The following is a 27801-nucleotide window of genomic DNA, read 5'->3' as shown; positions in this document are numbered from 1 at the left end:
TTGAATGTTAGTTCTAGAAGGTCTTGTAGGTCTTCATAGAACCATTCAACTTCAGCTTCTTCAGCGTTCCTGGTCGGGACATAGACTTGGATTACTGTGATATTGAATGGTTTGCCTTGGAAACGAACAGAGATCATTCTGTCATTTTGGACAGTATGAGCGGTGAGCAGTGGCTGCACAGCGCTGGAGTGGCGAGTGGCTGAGAGGAGATACCCCACGTCTAAGGTAAGGAGCAGCAGCTGCGTTTTGCTGAAGCAGCCTTGAAGAGATATCCCACGTCCAAGCTAAGAGAAGCCCCGGTAAGATGGTAGGTGCTGAGAGAGGGCATCAGAGGGCAGACAGACTGAAACCACAGTCACAGAAAACTAACCAATCTGATCACTCAGACCACAGCCTTGTCTAACTCGGTGAACCTAAGCCATGCTGCATAGGGCCACCCAAGACGGATGGGTCATGGTGGAGAGGTCTGACAGAATGTGGTCCACTGGAGAAGGGAATGGCAAACCACTTCAGTATTTTTGCCCGGAGAACCCCATGAACAGTGTGAAAAGGCAAAAAGATAGGACACAGAAAGATGAACTCCCCAGGTCAGTAGGTGCCCAACATGCTACTGGAGATCAGTGGAGAAATAACTCCAGAAAGAATGAAGGGATGGAGCCAAAGCAAAAAGAATACCCAGCTGTGGATGTGACTGGTGATAGAAGCAAGGTCCGATGCTGTAAAGAGCAATATTGCATAGGAACCTGGAATGTCAGGTCCATGAATCAAGGCAAATTGGAAGTGGTCAAACAGGATGGCAAGAGTGAACGTCTATATTCTAGGAATCAGCGAACTAAAATGGACTGGAATGGGTGAATTTAACTCAGATGACCATTATATCTACTACTGTGGTTCTACTCACAGAAGTTAAATAAGTGCCTTCTAGGAGATTTCTAAAACTATCAAATAGTCTCAGAGGGAGGAAAGCAAGGGTGTGGAGTGTGAGGGAAAATCATAAGGAGATCTTTCTTACATGGCAAAGCTCAGTTAAAAGGTAATGATGAGGTCCCATAAGAAACACTACACAGCTGAATTTAATTTATTGAATAGCATACTCTATTCTGCTTTATATTGGATTATAAAGATTTGATCCCTGTTGTCAGGAGGATAGGAATTTATTCTAACTCCACCATCAAGCTTGTCACCTGGAAAGAGAAATTTTTGTAGAGAGGGCTTTATAGAAGTTGAAAGTTCAGAAGGCTGGGTGGGTTAGTCACTAAGTTGTGTCCGACTCTTGTGACCTCATGGACTGTACCCTGCCAGGCTCTTCTGTCCATGGGATTCTCTAGGTAAGCTTACTGGAATGGGTTGCCATTTCCTTCTCCAAAGGATCTTCCTAACCCAGGAATCAAACCCCAGTCTCCTGCATTGCAGGCAGACTCTTTACCAACTGAGCTATGAGGGAAACCCTAGAGAGGGCTTTATAGGTTTTGTAAGTTCAGAGGGCTAGGGTCATTTAAAAAGCACTATCCACAGAGATAAACAAAGCTAACAGGAGGCCCAAGGGAATTCCAGAAACTCAGACCTAAAGAACATGGATAGGAATTATTAGAACTTTGTACAGCTTCTTAAATTTAGAGAGAGTCTCTGGTGTGGGATGAATTGTGTACCTCCATCTCTTACCCCAAAATATTTTTAAGTCTGAACCTTATTATTTGTGAATGTGATTTTAATTTGGAAATAAGGTTTCTGTAAAGAAAGCTGAGTGCCAAAGAATTGATGCTTTTGAACTGTGCTGCTGGAGAAGACTCTTGAGAGTCCCTTGGACTGCAAGGAGATCCAACCAGTCCGTCCATCCAAAATCAGTCCTGAATATTCATTGGCAGGACTGATGCTGAAGCTGAAACTCCAATACTTTGGCCACCTGATGCGAAGAACTGACTCCTTGGAAAAGACCCTGATGCTGGGAAAGATTGAAGGCAGGAGGAGAAGGGGATGACAGAGGATGAGATGGTTGGATGGCATCACTGGCCCAATGGACATGAGTTTGAGCAAGCTCTGGGAGCTTGCCTAGGAAGCCTGGTGTGCTGCAGTCCATGGGGTCGCAAAGAGCTGGACACAACTGAGCGACTGAACTGAGCTGAAGGTTTCTGCAGATTTTATCCAAGGTAAGATGGGATCATACTGGATTAGGGTGGGTCCTAACTCAGTGTCTGGTGTCTTTATAAGAGAAAGAAGGAGGTTTGAATACAGAGACACTGGGAACACATACACACTGAGGCAAGATTCTGGAAGCAGGGATTGGAATTATGCAGCTGCAACCAAAGAACACAAAGGATTGTGGGCAACCACTAGAAACTAAGAAGAGGGAAAGAGGGAGCCTTCTCTCAACTCTTTAGAGGGAGCAAGGGCCATGTTCTTACCTTGATTTCAGACTTCTAGTGTCCAGAATTAAGAGGATAAATTTCTGTTGCTTTAAACCTCTGGGTCTCTATGATAACTTGTCTCTGCTGTCCTCATACATTCTGCATCTTCATTACTTTCCCTGGGCACTACCTAGTTCCCTACTGCAGTTAGCAGGGAAATGCTATAAAATGAAAATGAAAACTAGGCTCACTTGGTGGGACATGAATTAAAAGAAAAACAGTGGGTAGGCAATGTTTCTTGTTTTTGCACAGTGGAGGAAAAGGTAACCTTCACTGATAATATGCCCTCTCCCACAAGCATATAAAAGTTCCCCAGGGTCCAGGAGCAGTTTAGGTGCTGGAAGAAAAAAAGAGCAGTGAGCCTGTAGGCTGATCAGTGGGTATCTCCTATATTGATAATATATATCCTATGCTGAGAGTAAGGAGATACAGGTCTCAGTAATCAAGAGGCTGAGTGTTAGAGTCATACAGCCTCAAGATAATGGGGTCTTGGAGTCCTTAAGAGTCAAATGGTTAGAAATCAGACCCCTGCAGTTGACCCTTCTTTATTTAATATAATTATTAATATATTAGCCTGTAAAAATATATTGACTTGATACTTACCATCATATTATTTCTCATTTTTTTCCTTTCTTGCTCTCTCTTAGATTGATTTTTTAAATAATTTAATTTCCCTCTGCTCTATACCCTTGATTTATCAAATCTATTATTAACTTACATTTTATCTCATGTTCTCATATTTTGCTGTTTGTATTTTAGTTTTCTAGGTATTTAAAATCCTGTACGATTTATCATTATTGTAGATCTACCTTTTTTGGGTGACTTTTCATTCCTTCCTGGGTCTCCTAGTTTCCGTTGTGGAATCATTGTCCTTCTACCTGAAGAATGCCCTTCAGTATTTATTTGAATATGAATTTGTTGAGGGCAGATTCTCACAATTTTTCATATATTTGAAAAAGTCTATTTCATCTTCATTGATGAAGGGTAGTTTTGTCAGTTATGGATGGTTAGTTCAATGTTACCATTCCTTTGAGGATGTAATTCCATTACCTTCTGATCCCTACAGTTTTTCCTTGGAAGTTAGGTATCAGACTTAAAAAGGAACTTACCTCTTTGATTGCTGTCAAGATTATCCATTTTTTTTATTTTAAGTAGTTTTAAAATGATATGCCTAGGCTTATATATTTTTTCTAATGCATACTGTTTATCCTTTTGTAGGGTTGAATCATAGCTTGATATTTCCCATCAGTTTTGTAAAATTCTTGATCAATATCTTCTCAGATACAGCTTCTTCCCTATTCTTGCCTTTTACCCCAATAGGTTCCCTTGTCCTGTTTAGAGTCATTTTCTATCTCCTCTCTGCTAATCTTTGGCAACCACTAATGTGCTTTTACTTTATAGATTTGTTTTGACTTTCTCTGCTGCTGCTGCTGCTAAGTCGCTTCAGTCATGTCCGACTCTGTGTGACCCCATAGACGGCAGCCCACCAGGCTCCCCCGTCCCTGGGATTCTCCAGGCAAGAACACTGGAGTGGGTTGCCATTTCCTTCTCCTGTGCATGAAAGTGAAAAGTGAAAGTGAAGACGCTCAGTTGTGTCTGACTCGTCGCGACCCCATGGACTGCAGCCTACCAGGCTCCTCCGTCCATGGGATTTTCCAGGCAAGAGTACTGGAGTGGGTTGCCATTGCCTTCTAGAGTTACACTATTACAATCATTGATCATATATTGAACTATACTTTTGATCAACTGCTTCAAGTCTAGTCATCATTTCCGTTGAAAGCTCAGTCATATACTTGGTAATACAAGAAATAATAATCTTGTGAACAAGCAGGATACAAATGGTATAGTTAATAACATTAGTGGAATTAAAAGTAAATATTTTAGCCATGAGCCTCCCACACCAGTTTTTCTTTAAAGATTGTCAAGACTAGGGAATGGGTCACTTAGAGCAAATTTTTTATGTGGTTCAAATGTGTTACATGAAAGGATTTATCAGGTACAAAAATACAGCATTCAGTTTGAATTATAGCACAGATATCTCCCAGAGATGCTGTAAGGTGTCAAGGGTCTTGCAGTTGTGTAGCACTGCCTTTCTCATCATTGAGATCTCAGAATTCAATAGGCTAATAGCCCAGTTACTATCATTTAAAGCTTATGAAAGTTGTCAAGGTCAATTACACCCTCCAGCCCCATTGAAGGCATGTACACACACACACACACAAGCTGCTAAATGGTCATACCAGTAGAATACAGATCTTTGACCCATTGGGATCATACCAATGGTAGATTGGTTGGGGTTATCTGTAATTTGTTAACATGTATGACCTTAAATTATGGGAATCCCAGGCTACACCTTTGTATCATCCCTGTAGATGTCAAGGCCATAAATTAGTGCCACAAATCCACTGAGTTCCATACCAATTACTCTCTCTAAGGGTAATAACTGGCATAGTTCATAAAGCACCCAGCCTTGTCTCAATTACCAGGTTGATCATTTTTAGTATGATTTAACCGTTCCCAACATGGAGGAGCCTTTAAACTTAAATGACCATAGCCTGGTGTTAACCATGTAGATCCTCCCCATAATTGTAGGAGTTTTCCTTTTAATAGATGAGAAGTTAATTTCTTACTGAGACTTAGCTCATCACTCTGATTGAGTTTAAATGACCCTAAGAGAAAACTTAAATCTATGGCTGGCCTCAGAGCAGGTATTTTTAATTGGCCAGGTGAGAGGATCCCATCTAGAATTATTATGGATAGAAAGAACAGGATTGAACACTCATCTAAAACAAATTTCCTAGCGGGTATCCAATCAGAGCCCTCAAGAACAGAAATCCACCAAGGTAACCCAGAAGTAATAGGCACAGGAAATTGGCCACAATCCAACAATTGGATTGAGTTTTAAACTAGCATAGAACCATGTCCATGTTTGACTTTCTCTAATGTCATATAAATAAATGAAGTTATACAGAATGTACTGTTTTGTATCTAGTTTGTTTCTCAGTTATGTTTTTGACATTAACTCCTATTTTAGTGTATGTCAATATTATGGTATTATTTATCTGTATGTATTTATATGTATATAATTTGCTTATCCATTCATATTTTGATTGACATTTGGGTTGTTTCTAGTTTGAAGCCATTATGAACAAAGCTGCTTTGAATGTCAGTGTGTAATCTTTAGGTTAAGTACCTGGGAAGTAGAATTACAGGATCACACAGTAATTGTTCAGTTTTATAAGAAACTGTCAAACTGTTTTCCAGAATATTTGTGTGATTTTAGGTTCCCTTCAGGAATGTATAAGAGTTGCAATTCTCCATATCCTTGCCAACACTTGGAAATGTTAATCATTTAACTTTTAGCTATTCTGGTGGGTGTTTGTATCCCTTTGTGGTTTTAATTTGTACTTTACTGATATCCAGTGACACTGGCCACATTTTCATGTGTTCATTAGGTACTCGGATCTCTTTCGTGATGTGTCTACCTAAATCTTTTGCCAATTTAAAAACTGGCTTGGCTTCTTTTTATTGAGAATTTGAAGCTTCCTTATATTCTATATAGAAGTACTTGGTTAATAACATACGTTCAGAATATCTTCTGGTCTGAGACTTGCACTTTCTTTTTTTTAATTTATTTGGCTGCACTGGGCCTTAGTTGTGGCACGCAGGGTCCCTGATCTCTGCTGCGGCATGCCGAGTCTTAGTTGTGACCTGTGCGGTCTAGTTCCCTGACCAGGGGCTGAACCCAGGCCCCCTGCATTGGGAACGCAGAGTCTTAGCCACTGGACCAACCAGGAAAGGTCCCTGCACTTTCATTTTTTAACGATGTCTTTTCTAGAGAAATTTTTAGTTTTGACAATGTTCAGTTTGTTGTTCATTTTCTAAGTCACGTCTCACTCTTTGCGACCTCATGGACTGCAGCACACCAGGCATAGCTGTGCTTTACTGTTTTCCAGAGTTTGTTCGGATTCATGTCCATTGAGTCTGTAGTGCTATCCAACCATCTCATCCTCTGCTACCCTCTTCTTTGGCTTTCAGTCTTGCCCAGCATCAGGGTCTTTTCCAATGAGTTGGCTTTTTGAATCACATGGCCAAAGTATTGGAGCTTCAGCATCAGTCCTTCTAATGAATATTCAGGGTTTATTTCTTTCAGGGTTGACTGGTTTGATCTCCTTGCAGTCCAAGGGACTCTCTTGAGTCTTCTCCAGCACCGCAGTTTGAAAGCATCAATTCTTTAGTGTTCAGCCTTCTTTATGGTCTAACTCTCACATCCATACTTCACTACAAGAAAAACCATAGCTTTGACTATATGGACCTTTGTTGGCAAAGTGATGTCTCTGCTTTTTAGTACACTGTCTGGGTTTGTCATAGCTTTCCTTCCAAGGAGCAAGTGTCTTTTAATTGGGTATCCATATGGAAAAAAAGTGAATCTTAATTTTCCTTTCACACAAAAATGAACATAAAGTATATTAGAGATCTAAATGGAAAAGCTGAAAAAGCTGAAACTGTATATTCCAGAAAGAAAATCTCTGTGACTGAGGTAGAGAAAGATTGCTCAGATTGAACACAAAATGCATGAGTCATAAGATTAACACTGGTGTTCAGTTTGTTCATTTTTAATTTGACTCATGCATCCTATCTAAGCATTCTTTGTCTACCTCAGAGTCACAGAGATTTTCTTTCTGGAATATATAGCTTCAGCTTTTACATTTAAATCTCTGATCTGTTTTGTGTTCGTTCTTGTGTGAGTGGTGGGATAAGATTCATTTTTTTCGCTATAGAGATCCAGTTCTAGGACCATTTTTACCTTTCCTAAGGAAGGAGTACCACCTTTTGAACAATCCTTCTGTGGTAACAATTACAATCTGTCAAAAAGATGAAAGTTTAACTGCTTGAATACAAGGGGAACAAGCCAAAGCAGGCAGAAACTGGATGGGTATCTGTTTGGAAAAGGAGAATGGCACTGCATGAATGTCCTATGTTTATCACATTTTTTACCCCAGTGTGCAGGCCAAGATAAAACTTGAAAAGGATATTGACAGACTTTCAGATTGAACAGCCAGAGGGCAGAATTTGGGGTAACCTCAGCAGCTGGAGGGTTTCCCAGGTGGCGCTAGTGGTAAAGAACCTGCCTGCCAGTGCGAGAGACATAAGGGACACGAGTTTGATCCTTGGGTCGGGAAGATCCCCTGGAGGAGGGAATGGCAACCCACTCCAGTATTCTTGCCTGGAGATTCGCATGGACAGAGGAGCCCGGCAGGTTACAGTCCATGTGGTCACAACGAGTCAGACATGACTGAAGCCACTTGGCACACATGCCGCACAGCAGCTGGAAAGTTAGTAGGGAAATGACAGACTCACAAAGGGGAGCTCTAAATTTTGTTTATAAACTCACCACATCATCACTTGACTCGTGAACTGGGCTTGCATGAGACAGTTTTCAAGCAGTCCAGATAAATCTAAAAGGTCTGAACAGAGATTTCAGCGGTTGCCCACACAGGAAAAGCACTTTGGTGTTTTTACCTCAGTCAAGTTAACTGCCTGTTGCAATAAAAATATCAGTATTCATCAGAAAACCACAGAATAATTCAGAATCTCTTATAAGTCATTCATAATGTCCAAAATATAGTAAAAAAAAATCAAAATATACAAAGAAACAAGAAAATGTTATCTTTGTCCAAGAGAAAAGGCAGTCAATGGAATCTGACTTCAACATGATTGAGAAGTTGAATTAGAACACAAGAATTTTAAAGCAACATTATAGATATGCTCAGTAATACGAGGGGACATTTATTGTAATAAATTAAGAGATAAGATCTCACCAAAAAGTACAGGTAGAACTGTTTTTAAAAATTACTGCTGCTGCTGCTAAGTCACTTCAGTCGAGTCTGACTGTGCGACCCCACAGATGGCAGCCCACCAGGCTCCCCTGTACCTGGGATTCTCCAGGCAAGAACACTGGAGTGGGTTGCCATTTCCTTCTCCAATGCATGAAAGTGAAAAGTGAAAGTGAAGTTGCTCAGTCGTGTCCGACTCTTCGAGACCCCATGGACTGCAGCCCACCAGGCTCCTCCGTCCATGGGATTTTCCAGCCAAGAATACTGGAGTGGGGTGCCATCGCCTTCTGCGTTTAAAAAGTACTGGTGGTGGGTAATTCTGAGTTGAAAAAAACAGTACTCACCCCCCCCAACCCCCTCCAATCAATGGATGGTCTTAAAAGCAGATTGGCTTTTTGTTCTATTTTGGCACTCTTATGCTGATTTATATGTCTGTCCATTATGCTGTTACCACACACTGCTTTGAAGTTAGGTATGATAACTCTTTAAGTCTGCATGTACACTTAGTATCTAGTAGTGTCACTCTTCTAGCTTTCTGTATTCCTCTAAGACATCTTTGTGATTGCTGGCCCTTTCCTATATAAATTTTTAATCAACTTGTCAGTTTCTACAAGAAGTTTGCTGAAAACCTGTTTGGGATCACACTGAATCTATGTTAGACCAATAAGCTGACAAATTATCTCATAAGAAATACAACTTTTTTCAATCATGTGGTACCTCTTTTTTTTTCCTTTTGCATTTTCTTTAAATTCAGTCGTGTTTTTGTAGTTTTCCTTGTATAGATATCGCACAAATTTTGTTAAATTTGTCCCAGAGTAGTTCATATTTCTTGATAATACTGGAAATTTTGTTTTTCTTTCAATTTTTGCTGGTTACTAGTATTTAGGAATGTCAGTGATTTTTATATATTAACTTAAAATTCTGACTAAATTGCTAAAATTGACTGTTTACATTTATAAAAATTTATCAGTGATATTTTACTTCTTTCTTTCTAATATATATACCTTTTGCCTATCTACCTATCATCGTTTTTTGCATCATCCAGGACCTCCAGTATGATTTTTAATAGAAGTAAAAGTACATTTTGGCCTTATTCCTAATCTTGGGGATAAAATGTTTAGTCTGTCTCCATTTAGTATTATGAAATCTACAGCTTTTCATAATTGTCCTTCAGGTTGAGGAAATTCTCTTTTAGTCCCTATTTTGCTCAGAGTTTTCATCAGTAACAGGTGTTAAATTATGCCCAGTGGTTTTCTGTATCAGCTGAAATAGTCCTATGAGTTTCTACTTTATCCCACTAATATGGAGAATTACGCTCATTTTTTTAAATTAAAGTTTTAAAACTTTGTATTGGAGTATAGCCAGTTAACAATGTTGTGATTGTTTCAGGTGAATGGAGAGGACTCAGCCATACATGTACAAGTATCTGTTCTCCCTGACTCCCCTCCCTTCCAGGCTGCCACATAACATTGAGCAGAGTTCCATCTCCTATACAGTAGGTCCTTGTTGGTTATCCATTTTAAATATAGCTGTGTACATGTCCATCCCAAACTCCCTAACTATCGCTTCCCCCGTCCTTCCCCCCATCCCCCACCCCTGCAGCCATAAGGTCGTTCTCTAAGTCTGTGAGTCTGTTTTGTAAAAACGTTCATTTGTTTTCATTTTTTAGATTCTACATGTAAGGGATGTCATATGATACTTCTCCTTCTCTGTCTGACATCCTTCACTCGGTATGACGATCTCTAGGCCCATCCATGTTGCTGCAGATGGCCCTAATTCATTCTCTTTAATGGCCGAGTAATGTTCCATTGTATATATGTCCTACATCTTTGTCCTTTCCTCTGTCAGTGGACATTCAGGTTGCTTCCATGTCTTGGCTATTGTAAACAGTGCTGCAATGAACATTGGGGTGCATTTATCCTTTTGGGTCATGTTTTTCTCTGGATATATGCCCAGGAGTGGGATTGCAGGGTAGCTCTATTTTTAGTTTTTAAGGCATCTCCACACTGTTATCCATAGTGGTTGTACCGGTTTACATTCCTACTGACAGTGCAGGAGGATTCCCTTCTTTCCACACCCTCTCCAGCATTTATTGTTTGTGGATTTTTAAAAAAAAATGACGGCCATTTTGACTGGTGTGAGGTGATAACCTCATTGCAGTTTTGAGTTGCATTTCTCAAATAATTAGTGGTATCGGACATCTTTTCATGTGCCTTTGGCCATCTGTATGTCATCTTTGGAGAAATGTCTGTTTAGGTCTTCTGCCAATTAAAACAAATTATTTATTTTTACTTGAAGGATAGTTGCTTTACAATCCTGTATTGGTTTCTGCCAAACATCAACATGAATCAGCCATCGGTGTACACACATCCCCTCCCTTTTGAACCTCCCTCCTACCTCCCTTCCCATCCCACCCCTCTAGGTTGCCACAGAGCTCCAGTTTGAGTTCTCTGAGTCATACAACAAACTCCCGTTGGCTGTCTGTTTTACACAGGGCAGTGCATGTTTCCATGTTGCTCTCTCCATACGTCCCACCCTCTCTTCCCTCCCGCACCATCAGTTTGTTTTCTATGTCTGCATCTCCACTGCTGCCCCACAAATAGGTTCATCAGTACTGTCTTTCTAGATTCCATATGTATGCATTAACATACAATATTTATTTTTCTCTTTCTGACTTACTTCACTCCATGTGATAGACTCTGTGTTCATCTACCTCGTTAGAACTGACTCACACGCGTTCCATTTTATGACTGAGTAATATTCCACTGTATATATGTACCACAGCTTCTTTATCCATTCATCTGTAGATGGACATCTGGGTTGCTTCCATGTCCTAACTATTGTAAATAGTGCTGCAATGAACACTGGGTACATAGCAAATGAAACAACTGACAAAGGATTAATTTCTAAAGTATGCAAGCAGCTCATTCAACTCAATACCAGAAAAACAAAACAACCATCACAAAGTGGGCGAAAGACCTAAACAGACATTTTTCCAAAGAAGACATGCAGATGGCTGATAAACACATGAAAAGATGTTCAACATATCACCTTACACTGGTCAGAATGGCCGTCAGCAAAAATATCTACAAACAAATGCTGGAGAGGGTGTGGACTAAAGAGAACCCTCTTGCTCTGTTGCTGGGAATGTAAATTGATACAGTCACTATGGAAGACAGTATGGAGATTCCTTAAAAAACTAGGAATAAAACTACCATATGACCCAGGAATCCCACTACTAGGTATATACCCTGAGGAAACCAAAACTGAAAAATACACATGTACCCCAATGTTCTGCCCATTTTTTGAGAGGGTTGTTTGTTTTGATGATGTTAAGCTTCATGAACTGTTTGTAGATTTTAGAGACTAAAGCCTTGTCAGTCACATCATTTGCAAATATTTTCTCCCAATCTGAGGGTTGTCTTTTTGTTTTGTTTATTGTTTTCTTTGCTGTGCAAAAGCTTTTGAGTTTAGTTAGGTTATATTTGTCTATTTTTGTTTTTATTTCCATTATTCTGGGAGAGGGATTGAAAAAGCATTGCTACAATTTACATCAGAGCTCTTCCTATGTTCTCCTCTAGGAGTTTTATAGTGTCCTGTCTCATGACCACAAGGAGGGTTCGTGCCAAGGGGCAGCTCCCGGGACTGTTGCTGCTGGTGCCGCCATCCCCACAGTGAGTGACTGCCAACCCATGCCTGCGCAGGAGACCCTCTAACACTAGCAGGTAGGTCTGCTTCAGTCTCTTGTGGGGTCCCTGCTCCTTTCCCCTGGGTCCAGAGGATTTGGTGTGTGCCCTCCAGGAGTGGAGACTCTTTCCCCCAATCCTGTAAAGTCCTGCAGTCAAGTCCCGCTGCCCTTCAAAGTCAGGTTCCCTGGGGATTCCTAGTCCCTTTGCCGGACTCCAGGCTGGGAAGCCTGATGTGGGGCTCAGTACCCTCACTGCACTGGGAGGATTGTGATATCATTGTGCTCCAGTTTGTGGATTGCCCATCTGGTGGGTGGAGAATTACATTGATTTTTACCTGTGGAACCTACTTTGCATAGCTGGAATAAACTTCTTCATCATGATGTGTTATTATTACAATAATTATTTTTTATGTTGCTGATATCCTAATCAGATGTCCTAATGTTTTGATAAGAATGTTAACATCTAATTTTCTTTCCCCCTGTAGTGGCTTTGTATGATTTTGGTGGTGTTGGTGTCATACAGTGAAGTGGAAAATGTTTCTTTCTCTTTATTTAAAAAAAAAAAAAAAAGCCTGTGAAGAGTTAGTGCTGTTTCTTCCTTAACTGTTTGGTAACATTACCTGAGTGGAACACGCACAGTTCCCATGTGCCCCGTGTGCCCACGTGTGCGCAGCCTCAGCCGCTGTCAGCATCCTGCACCCAGAGTGCATTTGTTATGATTGATGACCCTGCACTGATACATCTTTATCACCCAGAATCCGTAGTTTACAGTTTGTGTTCACACTTGGCGTTTTACATTTCACGGGTTTTGACAAGGATAGTGACATGCCTTCACCATTTTAGTACCATAGAGAAGAGTTTCACTGCCCCAAATCCTCTGTGCTCTGCAGATTCATCCCTCCCACCCCACCCCCAACCTCTGCAACTTCTGATCTGTTTCTTGTCTGCATAGTTTTGCCCCTGCAGAATATCATATGGTTGAAAGCATTTAGTATGCAGCCTTTTCATATTGGTTTCTTTCACTTAGTAATATGCACTTAAGGTTTCAACGTATCTTTTCATAGCTGACAGCTCATTTCCTTTTAGCCTTGAATAGTATCTCATTGTACTGTACAATAGTATTTCATGTCCCATAATTCATCTTTCCACCTGCTGAAGGGTATCTTGCTTGCTTCTAAGTTTTGGCACTTATGAATCAAGCTGCTGTAAGCATGCATTGGAGGTTTCTGTTTGGATGTGTTTTCAGTTCTTTTGGGTAAATATTCAATACCAAGGAGCACAATTGCTGGGTTTTATAGTAAGTGTATTTTAGTTTTGTAAAAAGAGATAAAATGGCCAAAATATCTTCCAAAGTTGCTGTACCTTTTTGCATTTCTACCAGCCATGAATGAAAGTTCCTGTTGCTCCACGTCCACACCTGCATTTGTCATGCTCAGTGTTTTGGATTTCTGGCATTCTTACAGGTGTGCACTGACTTCTAATTGTGATTCCCTAATGCATTAAGATGTTGAACATCTTTTCATATGCTTTTTGCCATCTGTATATCTTCTTTGGTGAAATACCTGTTCAGATATTTTGCCTGTCTGTTAATGGGTTTCGTTTTGTTGAGTTTTAAGGGTTATGTTCAACTGCCTGTGGTTTTGATACATAGTTTTGGGGGAAAATACTTTTTGTACTAGTGAGCTCTGAGTAAGTTCACATAATGACTGCCTTTTATGTGAAATCTTTCACGTCCAATAATGACCTTTTTCTGGGAACTCCCAGAGCTGCTAGACTTGATTGTGGCCATTGTTTCCAGGCTCCTGCGGATCGGGTGATGGGCAGATGGACATTTGTCGTTGTTTAGACGCTAACTCGTGTTTGACTTTTTTGCGAACCCATGGACGGCGTTGGGTTCACCAGGCATTGGCAGGAGGATTCTTTACCTCTGAGCCGCCTGGGAAGTCCAGGCAGATGGGCATGGAGCAAATTAAAAGGTCACAAAACTCATTGTTCTTACTGAGATGAGGCTTTTTTTCTCGAATAATCATTTCCAAGATTGCTGCAAGTCTTTGGTTAATTTCTAGCATTTTGAGGGAAAAAAGTTGATTTTGACTTTTTTTTTGGCTAGTGTTCTCATTGCTTTTATGGAGGGAAGCTTTTCAGAGCTCTTTACTCTGACATTTTCAGTGATGTTCACTGTTCTTTTGTAAACAGTAACATAAACTTTGTAAGTTAGTGCTGTGAGACCTGGAATAAATTTCTTTCCTGTAGCACAGGACAACAAGAGCTCAGTTAAATGACCAGGGAAGGTAATATGCTATATGCATATCATATCAGTTTATATTTTATAGGTGCTGGATCTAGATGAGCCAGATTTTACTCTAAGCAATATGTGGTTAAATTTCATCACCATATAACATGTTATGGTTTATGTCCTTTAAAATGAAATGAGGAATTACTATTTAAATTATAGTCTAATATCCTCTTCCACCTGAAACCTTTTGTCATCTGGAATGTCTCTTGATAGAAAAGATATGTTCTTATTTATTTTTCCACCTGAATATTTTATAGTGTCATATTTAAGCTTACTATCAGCTTTTCATTTGATTCCTGAATGTGTAGCAGGAACTTCTGATTCTTTATTACTCGATTTTTTCCTCTCTAGTTGTTGGTATATATGGAGTATTATGGGGAGAGAAGAATGGAGGATTGATTTGTGAATGATAGGTTGACTTTGCCAGACAAATCATGTGTAGGTCAAGTTGTTTGAAGGTGAGCTGCTATTGCTCTGGAAAAATTTCTTTATATTTTTATATTTTATTGAGTTTAATTATACATGCAGGGCAAATGAAAAATGTCATGCAGTTGGTTTCGTGGTGTTTCATTCAATGGGATGGGAGTTTTATAAGTTCCCTCACTGAAAATATTGAGAAGGCTTTCTACTATCTCTGAATTTTACACAAAACTATAGTGTAGCTAGTCATTTAAAATTCTAGATTTTCCAAAAGTCTACAAATAATAAATGCTGGAGAGGGTGTGGAGAAAAGGGAACCCTCTTACACTGTTGGTGGGAATGCAAACTAGTACAGCCACTATGGAGAACAGTGTGGAGATTCCTTAAAAAACTGGAAATAGAACTGCCTTATGATCCAGCAACCCCACTGCTGGGCATACACACTGAGGAAACCAGAAGGGAAAGAGACATGTGTACCCCAATGTTCATCGCAGCACTGTTTATAATAGCCAAGACATGGAAGCAACCTAGATGTCCATCAGCAGATGAATGGATAAGAAAGCTGTGGTACATATACACAATGGAGTATTACTCAGCCATTAAAAAGAATACATTTGAATCAGTTCTAATGAGGTGGATGAAACTGGAGCCTATTATACAGAGTGAAGTAAGCCAGGAGGAAAAACATAAATACAGTATACTAACGCATATATATGGAATTTAGAAAGAGGGTAACAATAACCCGGTGTACGAGACAGCAAAAGAGACACTGATGTATAGAACAGTCTTATGGACTCTGTGGGAGAGGGAGAGGGTGGGAAGATTTGGGAGAATGGCAATGAAACATGTAAAATATCATGTAGGAAACGAGTTGCCAGTCCAGGTTCGATGCACGATGCTGGATGCTTGGGGCTGGTGCACTAGGACGTCCCAGAGGGATGGTATGGGGAGGGAGGAGGGAGGAGGGTTCGGGATGGGGAACACATGTATACCTGTGGCGGATTCATTTTGATATTTGGCAAAACTAATACAATTATGTAAAGTTTAAAAATAAAAAAAAAATAAAATAAAATTCTAGATTTGTTTTGCCCTGCTGTATCTGATTGAGTTATATTTGAGATCTAAAAGTAAGATGATTTGCTTTTGTTTGAGGATATATTGTGAGGTCTAAAATATTTCATAGTTGTAGTTAAATTTCCTAAGCTTATAGTATCTGGATTGGGAAATGGGGGGTGTATTGAAATTTGAATTGTATTCTTTCATCTGATGTTATTCTTGTTATACTACTAGCCAATATTTTAGTAAGTGGGACTTAATAAAATGTAGACCGATCAACTTTTTCAAAGGATAAACTACTATATGAGACATACTTTAAAAAAAAATCATGTATGTTTGATGCAGATCAAGTACTTAGTAAATTTGTAGCTCTAGGACAAGTGGCAGGAAAACAGAATTTCAATATTGTGTGTGTTGGTTGCTGGTGGCTTCATTTAGAAGGCGTAAGGAGAAAGAAGAGCTCAGACAGGACTGTCATTTTTTCAAAGAAGAGGCATGAAAGGAAATTTAAAGGGACAATAGTGTTGGGAGGTGTAATTCTTTTTAATCCTAATTTCCAGCAAATAAAATGTGTAAAGGCTTTGAGAGGTAAAGCCCGGTTAAAACTCAATCTTTTAGAAAGGATCAAGTAAAAAACATGACCTTCACAACCAATTCATGAAACTTCGGAGTGAAGTTTGACTTTTGGTATGGTATCTATTCAATTTCTTTTAATTAAACAGAATGTTTTATGAAAAAGTTTCTGCCTCTGATCCATGATTGACTTAATATTACCGTAATTAGGAAGAGAGATGGAAGTCAAAGGTAAGGAAAAAAGCCATAGCAAACCTAAGAATGTTTAGAAAAGAACTGTGGGTGTGGCTGTTAGACTCAGGACCTGATTACAAAATAGATAAGAAGCCAAACTGTTCTTTGAGAGAACTACATATTTTAGTTTATTAGGTGGTGCAGTGGTAAAGAATTTGCCTGCCAAGGCAGGAGGCATGAGAGACACAGGTTCAATCCTTAGGTCTGGAAGATCCCCTAGAGTAGGAGACGCCAACCCACTCCAGTATTCTTGCCTGGAAAACTCCATGGACAGGAGCCTGGCAGGCTACAGTCCAGTTCAGTTCAGTTCAGTCACTCAGTCGTGTCTGACTCTTTACAACCCCATGGACTGCAGCACTCCAGGCGTCCCGGTCCACCACCTACTCCTGGAGCTTGCTCAAACTCATGTCCATCGTGTTGGTGATGCCATCCAACTATATTATCCTCCATCGTCCCCTTCTCCTGCTTTCAGTCTTTCCCAGCATCAGGGTCTTTTCCAATGAGTCAGTTCTTCGCATCAGGTGGTCAAAGTATTGGAGTTTCAGCTTCAGCATCAGTCCTTCCAATGAATATTCAGGACTGATTTCCTTTAGGATTGACTGGTTTGGTCTCCTTGCAGTCCAAGGGACTCTCAAGAGTCTTCTCCAACACCACAGTTCAAAAGCATCAGTTCTTTGGTGCTCAGCTTTCTCTATAGTCCAACTCTCACATCCATACACGACCACTGAAAAAACCATAGCTTTGACTAGGCGGCCCTTTGGCAGCAAAGTAATGTCTCTGCTTTTTAATATGCTGTCTAGGTTTGTCATAGCTTTTCTTCCAAGGAGCAAAAAGCGTCTTTTAATTTCAAGGTTGCAGTCACCATCTGCAGTGATTTTGGAGCCCAAGAAAATAAAGTCTGTCACTGTTTCCATTCTTTCCCCATCTATTTGCCATGAAGTAATGGGGCTGGATGCCATGATCTTAGTTTTTTGAATGTTGAGTTTTAAGCCAACTTTTTCACACTCCTCTTTCACTTTGCATCAAGAGGCTCTTTAGTTCCTCTTTCGTTTCTGCTGTAAGGGTGGTATCATCTGCATATCTGAGGTTATTGATATATCTCCCAGCAATCTTGATTCCAGCTTGTGCTTCATCCAGCCCTGCATTTCGCATGGTGTACTCTACATATAAGTTAAATAAGCAGGGTGACAATATACAGCCTTGACATATTTCTGTCCCAATTTGGAGCCAGTCTGTTGTTCCATGTCCAGTTCTAACTGTTGCTTCCTGACTTGCATACAGATTTCTCAGGAGGCAGGTAAGGTGGTCTGGTGTTCCCATCTCTTTCAGAATTTTTCACAGTTTGTTGTGATCCACACAGTCAAAGGCTTTGGTATAGTCAATAAAGCAGAAATAGATGTTTTTCTGGAACTCTTTTGCTTTTTCAATGATCCAACGGATGTTGGCAATGTGATCTCTGGTTCCTCTGCCTTTTCTAAATCCAGCTTGAACATCTGGAAGTTCTTAGTTCATGTATTGCTGAAGCCTGGCTTGGAGAATTTTGAGCATTACTTTGCTAGCATGTGAGATGAGTGCAACTGTGTGGTAGTTTGAGTGTTCTCTGGCATTGCCTTTCTTTGGGATTGGAATGAAAACTGACCTTTCCAGTCCTGTGGCCAATGCTCTTTTCCAAATTTGCTGGCATATTGAGTGCAGCACTTTCACAGCATCATCTTTCAGGATTTGAAATAGCTCAACTGGAATTCCATCACCTCCACTAGCTTTGTTCGTAGTGATGCTTCCTAAGGCCCACTTGACTTGGGACTCCAAGATATCTGGCTCTAGGTGAGGGATCACACCATCATGGTTATCTGGGTCTTGAAGATCTTTTTTGTACAGTTCTTCTGTGTATTCTTGCCACCTCTTCTTAATATCTTCTGCTTCTGTTAGGTCCATACCGTTTCTGTCCTTTATTGAGCCCATCTTTGCATGAAATATTCCCTTGATATCTCTAATTTTCTTGAAGAGAACTCTAGTCTTTCCCATTCTATTGTTTTCTTCTATTTGCATTGATCGCTGAGGGAGGCTTTCTTATCTCTCCTTGCTATTTTTTGGAACTCTGTGTTCAGATGGGTATATCTTTCCTTTTCTCCTTTGCCTTTCACTTCTCTTCTTTTTTCAGCTATTTGTAAGGCCTCCTCAGACAACCATTTTTCCTTTTTGCATTTGTTTTTCTTGGGATGTTTTTGATCACTGCGTCCTGTATAATGTCACAGACCTCTGTCCATAGTTCTTCAGGCACTCTGTCTATCAAATCTAATCCCTTGAATCTATTTCTCACTTCCACTGTATAATTGTAAGGGATTTCATTTAGGTCATACCTGGATGGTCTAGTGGTTTTCCCTACTTTCTTCAATTTAAGTCTGAATTTTGCAATAAGGAGTTCATGATTTGAGCCAGTCAGCTCCCGGTCTTGTTTTGCTGACTGTATGGAGTTTTTCCATCTTTGGCTGCAAAGAATATAATTAATGTGATTTCAGTATTGACCATCTGGTGATGTCAATGTGTAGAGTCTTCTCTTGTGTTTTTGAAAGAGGGTGTTTGCTATGACCAGTGCGTTCTCTTGGCAAAACTCTGTTAGCCTTTGTCCTGGCTACAGTCCATTGAGTTGCAAAAAGTCAGACATGACTGAGCATGCCCACACAAAGCTACATCACATTTTTTCAAAATGGTAGCACCAATTTGTATTCCCAACAGATTGTATATTCAGTCTGATTTACTGATCAGTCAACCAGATAGTGTATTAACCTAATCTTGTGGGGCTTGTAGTAGTGATTTAATTGGCATTTCCTTGATATCTAATGAAGCTGAACATATTATGTTTTTCTGACCATCTGGATTTCTTTTTTTTTTTTTTTAATGAGTTGTCAGTTCATGACTGTTTTTCTTATCGTTTTGGTTGTTGAACATGCAATAATGTGTATCAGGTGCCCTAATCTTAAGTGTACAGTAAAATTTTTTATTGTATTGCTTTTATTGTAGAAGGCTTTCATCTCCTTGGTTAATTCCTAAGTATTTTGTTTTTTGATGCTGTTGTAAATTGTTTTCATTATTTCCTTTTCTCATTCGTAGTGTATAGAAATGCAGCTGACTTTTGAGTGTTGACTTTGTATCCTGCTACTTTGTTAAATTCATTTATTAGTTCTAAAAATATTTTTGTGGACTGTTTAGAGTTTTCTACATAAAAGATCACATCACCTGTGAGTAGAGATAGTTTTATTTACTTTCCAGTTTGGATATCTTTTTTCTTACTTCAGTTCAGTTTAGTTGCTCAGTCATGTCCAACTCTTTGTGACCCCATGAACTGCAGCATGCCAGGCCTCCCTGTTCATCACCAACTCCATATGCAGGGCTGGAGGGAGCACAAGCTGGGATCAAGATTGCCGGGAGAAATATCAATAACCTCAGATATGCAGAGGACACCACCCTTATGGCAGAAAGTGAAGAGGAACTCAAAAGCCTCTTGATGAAAGTGAAAGAAGAGAGTGAAAAAGTTGGCTTAAAGCTCAACATTCAGAAAACTAAGATCATGGCATCCAGTCCCATCAGTTCATGGCAAATAGATGGGAAAACAGTGGAAACAGTGGCTGACTTCATTTTTCTGAGCTCCAAAATCACTGCAGATGGTGACTGCAGCCATGAAATTAAAAGACACTTACTCCTTAGAAGGAAAGTTATGACAAACCTAGACAGCATATTAAAAAGCAGAGACATCACTTTGCTGATAAAGGTCCATCTAGTCAAGGCTATGGTTTTTCCAGTAGTCATGTATGGATGTGAGAGTTGGACCATAAAGAAAGCTGAGCGCCGAAGAATTGATGCTTTTGAACTGTGGTGTTGGAGAAGACTCTTGAGAGTCCCTTGGACTGCAAGGAGATCCAACCAGTCCATCCTAAAGGAGCTCAGCCCTGGGTGTTCATTGGAAGGACTGATGTTGAAGCTGAAGCTCCAGTACTTTGGCCACCTCATGCAAAGAGCTGACTCATTGGAAAAGACCCTGATGCTGGGAAAGTCTGAGGGCATGAGGAGAAGGGGATGACAGAGGATGAGATGGTTGGATGGCATCACTGACTCAATGGACATGGGTTTGGGTGGACTCTGGGAGTTGGTGATGGACAGGGAGGCCTGGTGTGCTGCAGTTTATGGGGTTGCTTACTTCAAACACCACTAGTTTTGCTTGAATTTGAACTGTTTTTAAAAGTATGTGCTACCTTGTGGCTAGCTTATTTTACTGAAAATACTGTGTGATGTCACTTTGTTGTGTACACCCATCTTTTTTGTCATTGCTTTACAATATTTCAGTGTATAAATTCATACTGTATTTTAGCTTTTCTTTTGTTCCTATGCTTTGAGGTTGTTTCCAGTGTTTGGCTATTAATTTTGAAGCAGCTGTGGATGTTCTAGTACATGTCTTTTTGAAATTGTTTTTTTGTTTTTGGCCGTGCTGGGTCTTTGTTGCTGTGTGCCAGCTTTCTCGGTTGCAGTGAGCAGGGGCTACCCTCTGGTTGCAGTGTGTGGCCTTCTTATTGCAGGGGTTTCTCTTTTTGTAGAGCATGTGCTCTGGGGCACGCGGGCTTCAGTAGTTGTGGCTCACGGCACTAGAGTGGTGGCTTAGTTGTGAAGCATGGGCTTAGTTGCTCCATGGCACGTGTAATCTTCCCAGACCGGGGATCAAACCAGTGTCCCCTGCATTGGCAGGCAGATTCTTTACACTGAGCTGCCAGGAAAGCCCCTACACGTCATCTTATAGATGTACATACTCATGCCTTTTGCATGTATGTTTATGTGTATTTATCTATGTATGTATGTGTCTGTCAGAAGAATTGCTGGGTCATAAGGAGGAATGTGTTTAGCTTTCGTATAAATGGCTAAATACTATTCTAAAGTGGTTGAACCAATTTATGCTGTTGCTGCTGCTGCTAAGTCGCTTTGGTCGTGTCCGACTCTGTGCGACCCCATAGAAGGCAGTCCACCAGGCTCCCCCGTCCCTGGGATTCTCCAGGCAAGAACACTGGAGTGGGTTGCCATTTCCTTCTCCAATGCAGGAAAGTGAAAAGTGAAAGTGAAGTCGCTCAGTCGTGTCCGACTCTTTGCGACCCCATGGACTGCAGCCCACCAGGCTCGTCTGTCCATGGGATTTGCCAGGCAAGAGTACTGGAGTGAACCAATTTATAGCCCCACCTTATTGTGTAAGTGTTTCAATTGCTCCGTATTTTTTTCCAACACTTGGTATTGTATTTATTTTCTAAATTATTTATTTATTTATATTTTGGCTGTACTGGGTCTTTGTTGCTTTGGCTGGGTGTTTTCTCGTTGTGGCGAGTGGGGGCTACTCTCTGGTTGACGTAATTGGGGTGGATTCTCTTGTTGCAGAGCGCAGGCTCCAGGTCATTCAGACTTCAGGAGTTGTGGCGCATGGACTCAGTAGCTGCGGCTCACGGGCTCTGGAATGCGGCTCGGTCATTGTGGTGCGTGGGCTCAGTTGCCCCGTGGCGTGTGCGCTCTTCCTGGACCAGGGCTCAAACTGGGTCCCTTGCATTGCAAGATGGATTCTTAACCATTGGACCACCAGAGAAGCCCTGGTATTGTCTTTAGTTTTGACTATTTAATTTATTGTGTTAGTTTGTATTTCCCCTTTTACCAAAGACTTTGTTAGAAAGCTTTGAAATTACCAAGTGAAGAACCTTTTTATTTTGTTTTTAATTTCTACTCTTAATTGTGTGACCAAAGAATATTGTTTATATTATTTCTACTTTATGGAACATATTGAAACATTTTTTGAGACTTAATTTTGTTGTTGTTCAGTCTCTAAGTTGTGTTTGAGTCTTTGGGACCCCATGGACCATAGTACACCAGGCTTCCCTGTCCCTTACCATCTCCTGGCGTTTGCTCAAATTCATGTCCATTGAGTCAATCATGTGATCAATTTTTGTGAATGTTTCATGTGTATTTAAAAAGGAAATTATTTGTTGTGGGAGTTTAAAGATACTGATATGGTTTGTTTAGTTTCTATATTCCATGTCCTTTTGTGTTTTTTGCACACTGGTATGTTGGGTATGTTGATGTCTTCTGTTTGTTTTATTTTTGAATCTTTATTTCTCCTTTAATTCTGCTTTATCATTAGTACTTGCTGTGGTACGTAGAAATTCCTAATATACATTTATCTTGAATTCGTCTTTTTATCATGAAATGTTTTTTAGTATGTACTGCTTTTGATCTCAGTTCCATTAATCTGATACCAGAATTACAACACTTGCTTTCTTATTGTTTCCATTTTCCTTAAATACATTTGTTCCTTATATTTTTACTTTTTGAATCACTTTTAGATAAGTTTCTTCATTATGTTATAGAGTTGAGTTTTGTTCTGTAAGTTAATTTGAAAGTGTGTCTTTTAAGAAATAGGAAAGTTGTCAGTGTGCATTTATTGATATGACTGTGTGGTCTCTGTTCTGACAAAATATTATATATATTTTTATCATGTGTATGATGTGTCCTCTTTCAGTATGTAGTATGTTCCTCACTGGACCCACTTTTTGTATTTTCCTTTGTAGTTTTTTTTAAAGGACAGTGGAATCTCTCTTTTTAAAAATTGTGTTTATTTAGTCTTGGCTGTGGTGTGGTTGCTGTGCACAGGCTCTCTCTAGTCGTGGTGTGGGGGCATCTCTTCGTCGTGGTGTGGGGGCATCTCTTCGTTGTGGTGTGGGGGCGTCTCTTCGTTGTGTGTGGGGGCGTCTCTTCGTTGTGTGGGGGCATCTCTTCGTCGTGTGTGGGGGCGTCTCTTCGTCGTGTGTGGGGGCGTCTCTTCGTTGTGGTTTGGGGGCGTCTCTTCATTGTGTGTGGGGGCATCTCTTCATTGTGTGTGGGGGCGTCTCTTCGTTGTGTGTGGGGGCGTCTCTTCATTGTGGTTTGGGGGCGTCTCTTCATTGTGTGTGGGGGCATCTCTTCATTGTGGTTTGGGGGCGTCTCTTCATTGTGTGTGGGGGCATCTCTTCATTGTGGTTGGGGGGCGTCTTTTGTTGTGTGTGGGGGCGTCTCTTCATTGTGGTGTGGGGGCGTCTCTTCATTGTGTGTGGGGGCGTCTCTTCGTCGTGTGTGGGGGCGTCTCTTCGTTGTGGTGTGGGGGCATCTCTTCATTGTGTGTGGGGGCATCTCTTCATTGTGTGTGGGGGCGTCTCTTCATTGTGTGTGGGGGCGTCTCTTCGTCGTGTGTGGGGGCGTCTCTTCGTCGTGTGTGGGGGCGTCTCTTCGTCGTGTGTGGGGGCGTCTCTTCGTCGTGTGTGGGGGCGTCTCTTCGTCGTGTGTGGGGGCGTCTCTTCGTTGTGGTGTGGGGGCGTCTCTTCATTGTGTGTGGGGGCGTCTCTTCGTCGTGTGTGGGGGCGTCTCTTCGTCGTGTGTGGGGGCGTCTCTTCGTCGTGTGTGGGGGCGTCTCTTCGTCGTGTGTGGGGGCGTCCCTTCGTCGTGTGTGGGGGCGTCCCTTCGTCGTGTGTGGGGGCGTCTCTTCGTCGTGTGTGGGGGCGTCTCTTCGTTGTGTGTGGGGGCGTCTCTTCGTTGTGTGTGTGGGCGTCTCTTCATTGTGTGTGGGGGCGTCTCTTCGTTGTGTGTGGGGGCATCTCTTCATTGTGGTTTGGGGGCGTCTCTTCGTTGTGTGTGGGGGCGTCTCTTCATTGTGTGTGGGGGCGTCTCTTCGTTGTGGTGTGGGGGCGTCTCTTTGTTGTGGTGTGAGGGCGTCTCTTCGTTGTGTGTGGGGGCATCTCTTCATTGTGGTGTGGGGGTGTCTCTTCATTGTGTGTGGGGGCGTCTCTTCGTTGTGTGTGGGGGCGTCTCTTCGTTGTGTGTGGGGGCGTCTCTTCGTTGTGGTGTGGGGGCGTCTCTTTGTGTGTGGGGGCGTCTCTTCGTTGTGGTGTGGGGGCGTCTCTTCGTTGTGTGTGGGGGCGTCTCTTCGTTGTGGTGTGGGGGCGTCTCTTCGTTGTGTGTGGGGGCGTCTCTTCGTTGTGTGTGGGGGCGTCTCTTCGTTGTGTGTGGGGGCGTCTCTTCGTTGTGTGTGGGGGCGTCTCTTTGTGTGTGGGGGCGTCTCTTCGTTGTGGTGTGGGGGCGTCTCACTGCAGTGGCTTCTCTTGTTGTGGAGCACAGGCTGTTGACGGGGCTTCGCTGCCCAGTGGCACGTGGGATTTTCCTGGATCAGGGATCGAGTTCGTTTGCCCTGCATTGGCAGGCATATTTTTAACCAGCGGACCATCAGGCAAGTCCTTCTTTGTATTGATATTACTGGAAGGTTTATATTGCTGTGTTGGTTTCAGGTGTACAGTGAAGTGATTCAGTTATACAGCAGAGTAGTTCAGTAATACATGTATCTATTTTTCAAATTGTTTTCCCATTTAGGTTGTTACATAGTATTGAGCAGAGATCCCCATGCTATACAGGGGATCTTGTCCTTGTTGGTTACCCATTTTAAATATAGCAGTGTGTACAAGCCTTCCCAAACTCCCTATCCCCCTCCCCCAACCATAAGTTCCTTCTCTGAATCTGTGAGTCTGTTTTCCAAATAAGCTCATTTCTTTTTTTTTTTTAGATTCCATATGTGAGAAATACAGTATTTCTTTTTTTGTCTGACTTACTTCATTCAGTATGCCAATCTTTAGGTCATTCCATGTTGCTGCAAATGGCATTATTTCATTCTTTTTAGTGGCTGAGCAATATTCCATTGTATTTATGTACACATCATCTTTATCCTGTCTTCTCTTGCTGAACACTTAGGTTGCATGCATGTCTTGGCTTTTGAAAACAGCACTTCAGTGAATATTGCAGTGCATGTATCCTTTTGTTTTTTTTTTTTTTTTTACAGCTCCATGTTACAGCTGTTTTATTTGGCAAGCAGAGGAAAATACATCCTCAAGGCATGAGGGCAGGCTGACCCAAAAGACTAGAAGAGAATAGAAGCCCTGCATGTATCCTTTTGAACCATGTTTTTCTCTGGGTACATGCCCAAGCAGTGGGTTTGCAGGAACGTACAGTATCTGTTTTCAGTTTCTTAAGGAGCCTCCATACTGTTTTCCATAGTGGCTGCACCAATTTACATTCCTACTAACAAGTGTAGGAGAGTTCCTATTTCTCCACACTCTCTGCAGCCTTTATTGTTTGTGGATTTAAAATATATATATATTTAAATATTTTTAAATTTTATTTTTGGCTATGCTGGGTCTTCACTGCTGCATGTGGACTTTCTCTGGTTGCCGTGAGTGGGGTCTACTCTTCATGCGGTGTATGGGCTTCCCATTGCTGTAGCTTTATTTTTTCTTCAGAGCATGGGCTCTCAGCGTGCCAGCCTCAGCAGTTGCAGCTCTTGGGCTCAGGGACGCATGGGCTTCAGTAATTGTGGTACACGGGCTTAGTTGCCACGTGCCTGTTGGATCCTCCTGGACCAGGGATCAAACCTGTGTGCCTTGCATTGGCAGGCAAATTCTTAATCACTGCAGCACCAGGGAAGTCCTTTTTGTGGATTTTTTGGTGATAACTGTTATGACTAGTGTGAATTAATATCTCATTTGCATTTCTTTACTAGTGATGTTGAGCATCTTTTCATGTGCCTCTTGGCCATTTGTATGTCTTGGAGAAATGTCTGTTTAAGTCTTTGGCCCATTTTTTTATTGGGTTCTTTGTGTTAACAATATTAAGCCACATGAACTCTTTGTGAATTTTGGAAACTAATCCCATGTTGGTCACATCATTTGCAAATATTTTCTCTCAACCTGTGGGTTTTCTTTTCATTTTGTTTATTGTTTCCTTTGATGTGCAAAAGCTTTTGAGTTTAGTTGGGTTACATTTGTTTATTTTTGTTTTTGTTTTCCCATTACTCTGAGAGATGGATCAAAATAGCTATTGCCATGATTTATATCAACCTGGACAGCATATTAAAAAGCAGAGACATTACTTTGTCAACAAAGGTCCGTCTTAGTCAAGGCTATGGTTTTCCCAGTGGTCATGTATGGATGTGAGAGTTGGACTATAAAGAAAGCTGAGCGCCAAAGAATTGATGCTTTTGAACTGTGGTGTTGGAGAAGACTCTTGAGAGTCCCTTGGACTGCAAGGAGATCCAACCAGTCCATTCTAAAGGAAATCAGTCCTGGGTGTTCATTGGAAGGACTGATGCTAAAGCTGAAACTCCAATACTTTGGCCACCTGATGCGAAGAGCTGACTCATTGGAAAAGACCCTGATGCTGGGAAAGATTAAAGGCAGGAGGAGAAGGGAATGACAGAGGATGAGATGGCAGGATGGCATCACCGACTTGATGGACATGGGTTTGGGTGGACTCCAGGAGTTGGTGATGGACAGGCAGGCCTGGCATGCTTTGGTTCATGGGGTCGCGAAGAGTCAGACACAACCGAGCAACTGAATTGAACTGAATACATAGAAAACAAACAGAAAATAAAGCATCTAAAATCTTACAGTACAGAACTTTGAAAAGTAGAGTGTAATAGCTGGCATACAAGGGCTAGCATACAGTGAATGTGCACGAAGAGTAACTGACTGGAGGAGGAGAGGGAGGAGGTGGAGACGGCAGAGCTGAAGGGCCCTCGGCGATGGGAGGTTGAGGGCAAGCCGCAAGCTCACGCACGCGCGCTGATGATGGCACAGGCTCTGCTCCCTTGTTGGATTAAATTCTTGAAATTAAAATCTTGAAAAAATGATCCAACGATGTCTGGGTGGTGGCTCTTTCTCTTACCATAGATGACGTGGCAGCACTGGGTTGCATTCTGAGTGGCCGCTGCAACCTTCGTGTGCCGTTCTACGCTCAGGTCCCTTGCCTCAAAAACTAACAGTGCTTCCTCGAACTGGGTCATGACCCACTCTCACAAGCCACGCCCCATGCAACACAGCTGCAGCCTCTCACCGGACACCGCAGCCGCTGCAGAGCAGCTCGGGGCCACCAGGGACACACACAGACTGCGGAGCTGACCTCTATTCCTCTGAAGGCAGGTATTCCTGAACAACCTCCTTCCACAGTTATCATCTCATCATTTAGATATGAGACAGAAGCTCAGGGAAACCAAGGTCCTTTCTTGATGTCACAGAGGATCTGAAACTTCGCACATACAACGCCCAGACCCTCTCCACTGTACACCAGCTGCTTCCACCCACCTTCTTAAACCTCATCAACTGCCAAGTGTGCTCATCCAATTATGGAGGGCGCTTCCCTCATGCAGAACTCTGGCCCCAACAGAACTTTCTCTCTGCACTTTCTGCGTTTTCCCCT

At 41.6% G+C, this 27801-nt stretch overlaps 1 long non-coding RNA gene across 7 annotated transcripts in view; it reads left to right on the top strand.

The window, feature by feature from the left end:
• Positions 1–27801, top strand: part of LOC101902469 (uncharacterized) — an 85120-nt gene that overhangs the window by 6783 nt on the left and 50536 nt on the right. For 4 of the 7 annotated variants that reach the window (XR_812530.4, XR_009491254.1, XR_009491251.1 and 1 more), the window contains exons 2-4: positions 155–2147; positions 9632–9737; positions 11824–11967. This is a non-coding gene — a long non-coding RNA (uncharacterized lncRNA). Of the gene's footprint in view, positions 1–154; positions 2148–9631; positions 9738–11823; positions 11968–25390; positions 27241–27801 lie in introns of those variants that run through there. The other 3 variants (XR_009491253.1, XR_009491252.1, XR_009491255.1) reach the window with 3 other exon arrangements.

This window comes from Bos taurus, chromosome 18 (genome assembly GCF_002263795.3).
Source record: "Bos taurus isolate L1 Dominette 01449 registration number 42190680 breed Hereford chromosome 18, ARS-UCD2.0, whole genome shotgun sequence".
NCBI lineage: Eukaryota > Metazoa > Chordata > Mammalia > Artiodactyla > Bovidae > Bos > Bos taurus.
This window is presented reverse-complemented; position numbering and strand designations above follow the sequence as displayed.